This window comes from Mus pahari, chromosome 10, assembly GCF_900095145.1.
Source record: "Mus pahari chromosome 10, PAHARI_EIJ_v1.1, whole genome shotgun sequence".
In the NCBI taxonomy this organism is placed as follows: Eukaryota; Metazoa; Chordata; class Mammalia; order Rodentia; family Muridae; genus Mus; species Mus pahari.
In genome coordinates this window covers 32,553,942-32,563,072 of record NC_034599.1, presented here as the reverse complement: position 1 = coordinate 32,563,072, position 9,131 = coordinate 32,553,942, and positions in this window count along the sequence as shown.

Here is a 9,131-nt window from a genome sequence, read left to right as displayed (position 1 = left end):
GTGTGTGTGTGTGTGTGTGTGTGTGTGTTGTGTGTGGCCATTGACTTAGTGTAGATAGCATTTCAGGTGGTACATACTTGAAAGATTGCTATGTTTATACCAGTAACCATTCACTATAAGTATTTCCACAACTAGAGGTAAAACTTCATGACCATATTTTCCCCTACTTCCTTGGATTGTGACAGGCTCAATATTACCCAGCTCCCATGCATACCATTGCAACCACTGTGAGTTCGTTTGAGCAAGGAGCCAGTTGAGTCCTAAAAACATAGTTATAATACACTAATTCATCACGTCTGGCTCTTAAAATCTTCCCAGCCCTACTTTCTAATGATCCCTAAGACTTGGAAGAGAGTGTATGTTATGGAGGTCCCTTTTAGGACTGTGCATTCACAATCTTTTCTCTACCTGTTGACCAACTGTAGATATCTCTATTAATCACCATCTACTGCTGAAAAAGTCATCTCTGATGAAAGTTTCAGAGATACAATAATCTATGGGTATAATGGAAAGTCATTGGGAGTCAGATTAATTCTATATCTGCAGCAGAGAAACAGTCATAGTTAATTCCCAAGAACATATCTAGTCTAAAGCCCTAAGAAACATGCTAAGAATGAGTAATGTCTGTGGAGCACACATGAAATCCAATCAGAAAACATTGATGCATATACTTCATTTATGGGTATGTCCCTTAGTGATCAGCTGTTAATGTAATTCTCATGATTAGCAACTGGGTAAAACTGATTATTACTTTTCTCCTTTGATAGCATGTATAGAATTTTAGTACTATAAAATCTGGATAACACCAGATTCATCCCCCAACTTATTACTTGACATGAACAATTGTCAAGTAATAATGCATACTGCTAACTACAAAGGAGGGTTGAAAAGAACTATCAGGAAAGAATTAGTTTCTCACCAGTCTTAAATTATGCTGAGAGAAACCAGTACTTATGATAAGGTTATATAATAAAAATAGAATTATTATAACTTCTTTTCAGGTCTATGTGTTAGTTAGCAGTTCGGAGTTTGGGATTATATGTAGGTAGATATGATCTAAATCCATTTTTTTCATGTATGAAGTTACCAAAGAATATAAGAAAATGGGACCAAAAAAGCACATAGCTAGACACAGATATATTTTTTAAAATAATGTGACATTAGACAACCCAACTCTACATAGATACAAGAACATATTTCTCTATGTTATGTCTTGAATATGTGGTGTCTCCTGCAATAGGGTCTAATGATTCATTTGGGGGTTGGGGGTCATCAATAGCAGTGAAAATAGCCTGTAATATTAAGGGTTCTGTAGACAACTACTGTAAATTAATTCCAAAAGTGATAGTTCATTCCCGGTACTAGGTTTTTATTTGTTAGCCTCTTGTGTCTAAGAGGAAGACACTCTCCAGAGCAACCCCATTTGTCCTCTCCTTATACAAGAATATGTTTTAGGAGGCTTGCACAATAGTATGTTTATACATGAATTTTTCAACATTCATTTGAGTTAGTTGTTCCTCTTCCAATGCCCCATCTAGTCTTCCTGCCCATCTCCTGCTCTTACCCCTAGAGAGTCCTCCATTATTCTACATTCTTCCTTCAAATCACCCGTGCTCCAGTTCTACATACATTTTATTACTGCCACGTTAGACACGCTTCAAATAAAAAAGTATGTTAAACAGTCTCATATACTGTGGATTCTACATACTCTCTATCACCAGATAAAATCCTATGTACTGCTTTTTAATGTCTTCTTCCATAGATATCACACATACTTCTTAAACTAAGCCTAAAATGTCAAAGTGATTTTGGCTACTGATGAAGCACTTAAAGTAGTTAAACTTGACATAGGTAGGAGTGCTCTACAAATATGTATAAAAGAATGAATAAATGAGCATCCTTTTCCAATTTCTAACAATACACTACACAGAATATTTGCCTCATAGAAAAAAGTTTATACAGTGTCACTGCTTTCCTTTATAAATAAAAATGTGAACAGGGATGTCATTCATAAGGCATGTAGAGCCACGGGTATTTCCTAGGCCAACAAAGTGAACTCCATGTCAGAGCCACAAAACTCAGAAAAAAATATTTTATAGCTTTCATCCCTGGTTGTCATGCTGATTTTCTGGAAAAAAACAAAAACAAAAACAAAAACAAAACAAAACTCTGAGAGTACTCAATTTGTTTTCACATACAGTTGTAGCACAGACAGAGATCAGATGGACATCTGTAACAGAGAAGTATAAAAAGGTCTGAAATTCCAAAGCCAAATTTCTCTTTCCTTTTGGAATGTCATTGTGAATCATTAAAAGTTTGTATTTTTTCTGGCACAAAATTAAAACATCTACAGTATTTAGAAAAATTAATATGTCCAGGAAGTGGCAAATGACTAGCAATAGAGAGGGAAATGAGTACGAGTTGCAGACACAATGAGCCAGAACAGAAGACAAAGTGAGAGTCAAGAAGCAAGGAAGAAAATACGAAAAAAGAAAGGGAGGTCTCAGAATAAAAAGTTATGTGGTAAGATGTTGTAATAAAATAAATAAATAAATGATTAAATAAGACATTGCAAGGGAGGATCAGTAAGATTTCTCATAAAAAGGATACACGAAAACAAAGCAACAAAGCCTCCAAGACACTAGCCTAAGGGCTGATTAAGTCGTGGTGTTGCCACAAGCAGAAGTGAGAAATGGTAAAATTTTGGTCAGATGTTTAAATTTAATCTTGAACAACTGGACTTGAAAGTACTGATTTGAAATAGAGACATGTACCAACAAGAAATTCAGAAACAAGCATCAGAAATATGAGAAGAATTATAGGTCATTTTTCTAAATACAAAGCACAGGATAAAGTCTATGGATAAACATAATAAAACAGCAGAAAGAAATATAGAAAAAAAAGAAATTCCCAATTGCAGATTTTTCTATTTAGATAAATAAATATAACAACTGCTAAAATGAATCTCAATTATTCCTGACTCTCCAAAATTACTAAGGGACCAAAAACTCCTTAAACTTGAAATGTGTCCTGTAGAACATACATTCCTTGAAGTCCCAGAGGGACTTGGTGATTCATTAAAATATGATCCAGATAAAATGATAAGATTTTGTTTGGTTGGTTAATTTTATTTTGCTTTTCATTTTTAGTCATTTATCTCCTCCAGTAGCATACAAAGNACTTCCAGCACTGTGAATGGTAGTCAGTAAGAGTGAAGCTTCTACTAGCCACCAGCTGGATACTACATGTTCAATGGTGTAGGTGGTATCAGCAATAAGATCTTCATATCAGATTGTTGAGAAAAGCCATATTCTTGGCAATAGTCTGTTATGTTGGGGCACGGTGGGGTGGGGAGAGCAGTCTATGGGGACTTTTGGGCCAACAAGTTAACAAAATGTAACCCATTCCTGGTACAAGAGGTTTTATTTGGTTATATAAAATGTCTAGTTGATGTATTGTCTCCTTCATCATATGGTGACTCCTTTTAAAATCCTGTCATATGCTGTAGTGGTTTGAATATATTTGTATTTATCCCCTATAGACTCGTGTATTTAAATACTTAGCCAATAGGAAGTAGCACTATTAGGAGTTGTGCCCTTATTGGAGGAAGTTTAGCCTTGTTAGAAGAAGATTGTAACTTTAGGGGTGGGGCTTTGAGGTCTTAAATGCTCAAACTATACTAGCATGAACCAATTCCAGTCTCTTTGCTACCTGTGATCAAGATGGGGAACTATTGCTCCTCTAGCATCCTGTCTACCTGCTTACTGACATGATGATAATGGACTGAATGTTTTTCTTACTGAGAGCTGCCTTGTATCATGGTTTGTATATGCTTGGTCTAGGGATTGGCACTGTTAGGAGGTGTAGCCTTGTTGGAGTAGATGTCTCCCTGTGGGTATGGGCTTTAATATTTAATACCATTAATATCACCTACATGGAAGCTAGTCTTATCTTTATTTCTTTCAGAACAAGACATAAAACTCTCATTTTCTCCTATACCATACATGCCTGGGTGCTGCCATGCTCCCAGCCCCAATGACAGTGACTAAACCTCTGAACCTGTAAGCCAGCCGCAGTTAAATATTTTCCTTTATAAGACTTGTCTTGGTCATGTGTCTGTTCACAGGGTATAACCTAAACTAAGACACACAATTAAATGGTATCCTCATAGGACTGTCCTTGGTCATGGTGTCTGTTTACAGCAATAAAACCCTAAGACAGAAATATTAGGAAATTGCTAAGGTAGTAGACTTCTACAGGGCTTTTCAAAAATGCCTTTAGTGTTAGTTGCCTCTTTGATGGAAGTTATGCACCATAACCTCAGGCTCTTGCAAGCCATTAGTGTTGTCCCTCCCCATATTTCTGAGAACTTTGATGTAATTTGGTTATATAAACCCTCATTCCTTCTCCAACTCCTCTTATGCCTGCCTGCCATGACAGAAGCCATCTAGGAAAGCCTGTAGCAAGTGAGTTTCCTAGAGATGACCCACTGTGGGGCAAGTGGAAGCCTGTCACCAAATAGAAACACTGGAAAGGTTGAACAGATTAAGAAACTCTGGCAGTTCTCATACATGAGAACAAAAGGTGTTTGAATCTGCTCTGGACCTGGTTCCTGTCCTAGAGCACATGACCATGACACCCCACTAAGAAAACTATGACAACTGGTCATATAACATAGAGCCCATAGTTCCCAATACTAATGAGGTTTCTAGATGGGACCTGGGGGTTTGGCCAATGAGTTTACCCTCCCAGACATCCATTCCTGAAAAAAAGGTATTTAATTTCTAGTCCGCCCTGAGTAAGTTATGTGTATCCATTTTCCATGATGAATAAAACAGTTTGGGCAAGCAAGGACTGTCTCTCTCATCAAGAACTGACATTTGGGGAAGCCTTCGTTACTGAACCATACCACCTAAATCTCCCAAAGAAGACCCCTTCTTGCTCCAGACACTCGCCACTAGCTAAGCAAGATTCCCTCCCCTCACCCTACCCTGGGTCTGTGTGTCCAGGGGTTTAAGAACCAGAGCATCTGCCATAGCCTGTGCCATTTCTTACCCATGTTGGGGGCCCCATCTTAGACTGCATTCTGCCACCCTTGAGCAGGTTTCTGCATTCTTCTAGCCTAGCAGCCAAATGGCAGTGAGGATGGAATGTAGCCTAGCACCCCTGCATTTTATCTGCTCAAGCAGCATTCACACACACCAGTAGAATGCAGCCCCACAGCCCACCATTTGCATGGCGCAAATGGGTGCACTCTGGAGAGGCACAGTTCTGTAGACTTTGTCCCAGGATTACTTCTCACTGCTAATATTTCCTGCCATTATTATATAGCCTAATTCCTGGGCATCAGCCCACCCTATTGGGAAAATTTTCTACAGATAAACCTAAACTTTCATGAATCAATGCTGTTTATATGAATGAATGACTTGGTAGAAATCAAATTATTTTAGGAAGAAAGTATAAGGAGATGGTTTTAGTTATTTTGCCAGAAAGGTGTAATAAAGTTAGAATTAAAAAAAAAAAAGAAAGAATGTGCCCCTCCTCATAGAATAGTAAGTAAACTCTGCATTAAAAGGAATACAATGAGCTTTCCTAAATAACACTAAGAAAAATAAGCTTGGCACAAATTTGTGAGCAAGAAAAAACATTCATTCTAGGTCAGGCCCAAGGGTGAAGCCATAGGTGTACACTATGATAAAGCAAGATCATGTAAAATTGTTGCTTTGAACTTATAATGAGCTTATAAAATAAAACACTGCTTTGAACTTACTATTGACATCCTCCTGTAATTCCCCTTTTGTGTAACATTTTATCTATGAGGTAATTTTCTAAAGAACTTTTGTCTAAGAAAATATAAATTACTAGAGAGAAGAAATAAAGTGTGAATTTGGTGCTCTGCCCCATCCACCAAATGTATATCTGTCTGTCTGTCTGTCTGTCTGTCTGTCTGTCTATTTGTAAGTACACTTAAGAGCTAATGAGAGTGAAGAGGTTTCTCACTGGGCATTCTTGTTGGACTCAGACAATTAAGTTTGGTTCCATCAGTAATGCTGATCCCATAAATCGCCCACCACTGTCAACAGGAGGCCAACAGCTGCTAATACAAATGACTCCAATTGCTAACACTGTACTCTCTTTTGCTGCCTGTCTCAGTTTACCCTGTGATGTGAAGCCTAGCCTTTGACATTGCCACATGGTCCTCTCAAATTTATGTCCTCTTTTTATAACAAACTGAGTCAAAACAGTAATGTTTATGTGTGTTCAGGAGAAGGTATATCTACTGGAGCATGGTCATCCTAAAGCTACTTCTTTGAAGAAAAATGACTCTACCTACCCTGGCAGCCTTATTCGATGATCTTGAAACAAGAAATATGGAGGTATGGAGGTAAGAGGGGCTTATGAAATCAGACCCTTAGTTTATAGCTCCTTGAAAAGAGAAAATCAGTTTTCTTTAATGAAACAACCCCTTCTGGGGCCCAATCCCAGCCTTGGCAGGGTGTCCCAAGTGGATATAAGGAGTCAGCAAGAGAGAAGTGAATCAGGCATGGTGATCAATGGAATTTTGCAGTTCTGGCTGACTAGCAATCTGTTTGCTTCTTTATTTCTACAGATTTCACAGAAGAAAGACAGACTAGTGATGATTTAAAATGTACAGATTATATCGTTTTGTCTTCAGGCATGTGGTTTGATTTTTCATTACATCTCCAGAGTTACATGTTCAGTCACATTTAGAGAGTACTTATAAAACAAATTTCATTTTCATTATCATCCCAATAATTCCAATGCAAAAAAATCTAAAGAAAGTCTTCACCAAAGCAAAAGCATTGACAGCTTGCTTTTAGACTGGAAGTATTTGCAGTTCTAAAGCATGCCACATAAACAGAAAGTACCTGAATCTAGCTGGACATCAAACCCTTGTGAGTCATCTCACTACTTTCTTCTGTCTTGGCTTGAGTGAACTAGCAAGTCATTTAAGCACTTGAGAAAGAATGAAAGGAAAAGGATGAAGAGTAAGTGATGAAGGCTTTGGACAACTGTGAAATTACAACCCCTAAAAAATGAGAAAGAAATAAAGGAGAGGGTAGGAGTCTCAGATGGCAGTCCAAGAACATCTTGTATAGGAGAGATCTATGCTAGACAGAAATAGTAAGACCCAATATACATCACCTACCATACTTAAACATTGGCTGGCTCAAGTCAGAGTAACCTAACCTCCTGCTGAGCATTATGGAATGAGAAGCAAAGCATCAGCTATAGATAATCAGCCAGTTGCATTCCTCACAGCTGCTTCACGTGACATGCAGCTGATCAGGACTTTCTAAGACTACCATAGTCCGCCTCCAAAAGATAAATTCAACTTCTGGTATATTATTTTTGTTAGCTATTATGTTTTCATTTAAAATCATGTAAATACATTTACTTTTTTAAAGAAATTGATGTAAAATATTTTGATCGTATTCCTTCTTCTCTCTAAACCTTCCCAGTTCCTACCTTACTCCTTAACCACCTAGCTTCATATTCTTTCTCTCTCTTAAAACAAAACAAAATTTAAAATGAACAAAAAATGAAGTTCCATTTGGTTGGCCAACTACATCTGAGCATGAAGATTTATTTTCCCAATAGATTTATTTGAGTTCTGCTCAAAAAGGTTTTGCATACAAAACTAAGAATCTGCTTCTAAATCTACCACTCTATTCCATCAATACATTTTTGATAGCAAGAGGTATATATAATTATCATTGTTTTATGCCAATTCTGAAAAGTACTTAGTATTATCCCTCTGCCCTTTAAAGTGCCCCTAGAGAATAATATCGAGATAATAAGACTTGGGAAATACTTATTATGGCAAATGCCTATGAACAATACAGTGAAGATTAGGAATCAGTGATGATGCTCAATCAATGCTTGGAGCATCTCAGGGTAAACTATCTTTGCCTGAGCAACACAGTGCACAAAAAGACACACCAGCCATAGTATGCCATCAACCCTGTACATTCTAGGTACTGCTCTTGACAAGGAGCTAAGAGGATTGCCTAAGTGCAATGTCCAATGATAAACTAAATCCTAAGATTGTTTATAATTGGTAGTAGTAGAATACATTGTATTTCCATTAATTATTAATTGTAATATTTTGGTTGGTTTAGTATAGTAAGAACTACATGCTATATTTTTAACTATTTCATCCTTTTTCTATATGGTATAATATGAACAACCCTCCTCTACTTACTACAATAGAGAGATGAATGTGGGGGAAGGTGCTTGCATTGTGCAGGTACACAAAAACACGTGTGTGTGTGTGTGTGTGTGTGTGTGTGTGCAATTCTATCATTGCTGACTAGACACACACCACACACACACACACACACACACACACACACACACACACACACACACCAAACAGTTCCAGGTGTTCTCGTCCATGATACAGATTATAGGCTTACTGGGGATCTCAGAGACAGGTGACAAATGTTATATCTAAGACTAGCAAGTCAAAACAGTGGAAGAGAAGGACATGATTAGGCAGCTGTGGCTCTGCTGGAAGCTTTGCACAGCTCAAAACAAACACATTGCACCATGCTTATGCCTGGAGCAGCTGACAATTTTGACACTAGTAAGGATGCTTCTGTAAAAACACCTCAGTGTTTCTGGAAGAAATCTGTTTTCTTAACATTTGTTAATATAGTAACTACTGACATAGTTTTCAAAATGAGTAATAAAAAGGCATCAATATATTACTACCTGAGGGACACAACCTTGCTCATTTTGAAATTTATACAAAGTGACAGAAATATGGAAACAAAACTGAGACAAGATAATCTGAAAGAAAAATTATTAAGACAATTCTCTTGAAGCAAAGATGTGGCAACAGGTGTAAATCATACATGCATGAAAAATTAGCTTTCTGTGTACACCACCACAGTAAAGCTAAGGTCCTTCAACTTCTTTACATGTTCCTACATTCAAATAAAATAGGTATCTCTGGAATTTCATCAGGGCATCCATCAGTGCAATTGTTACATCATTGTTTTACAGACTATAGATTATTGTATATGACATGATATTAGTATAGAATGTCCCGCGCTACCTTCTCGCCAGCAAGAAATGACGCGGCACACAAACAGGATCCTTCT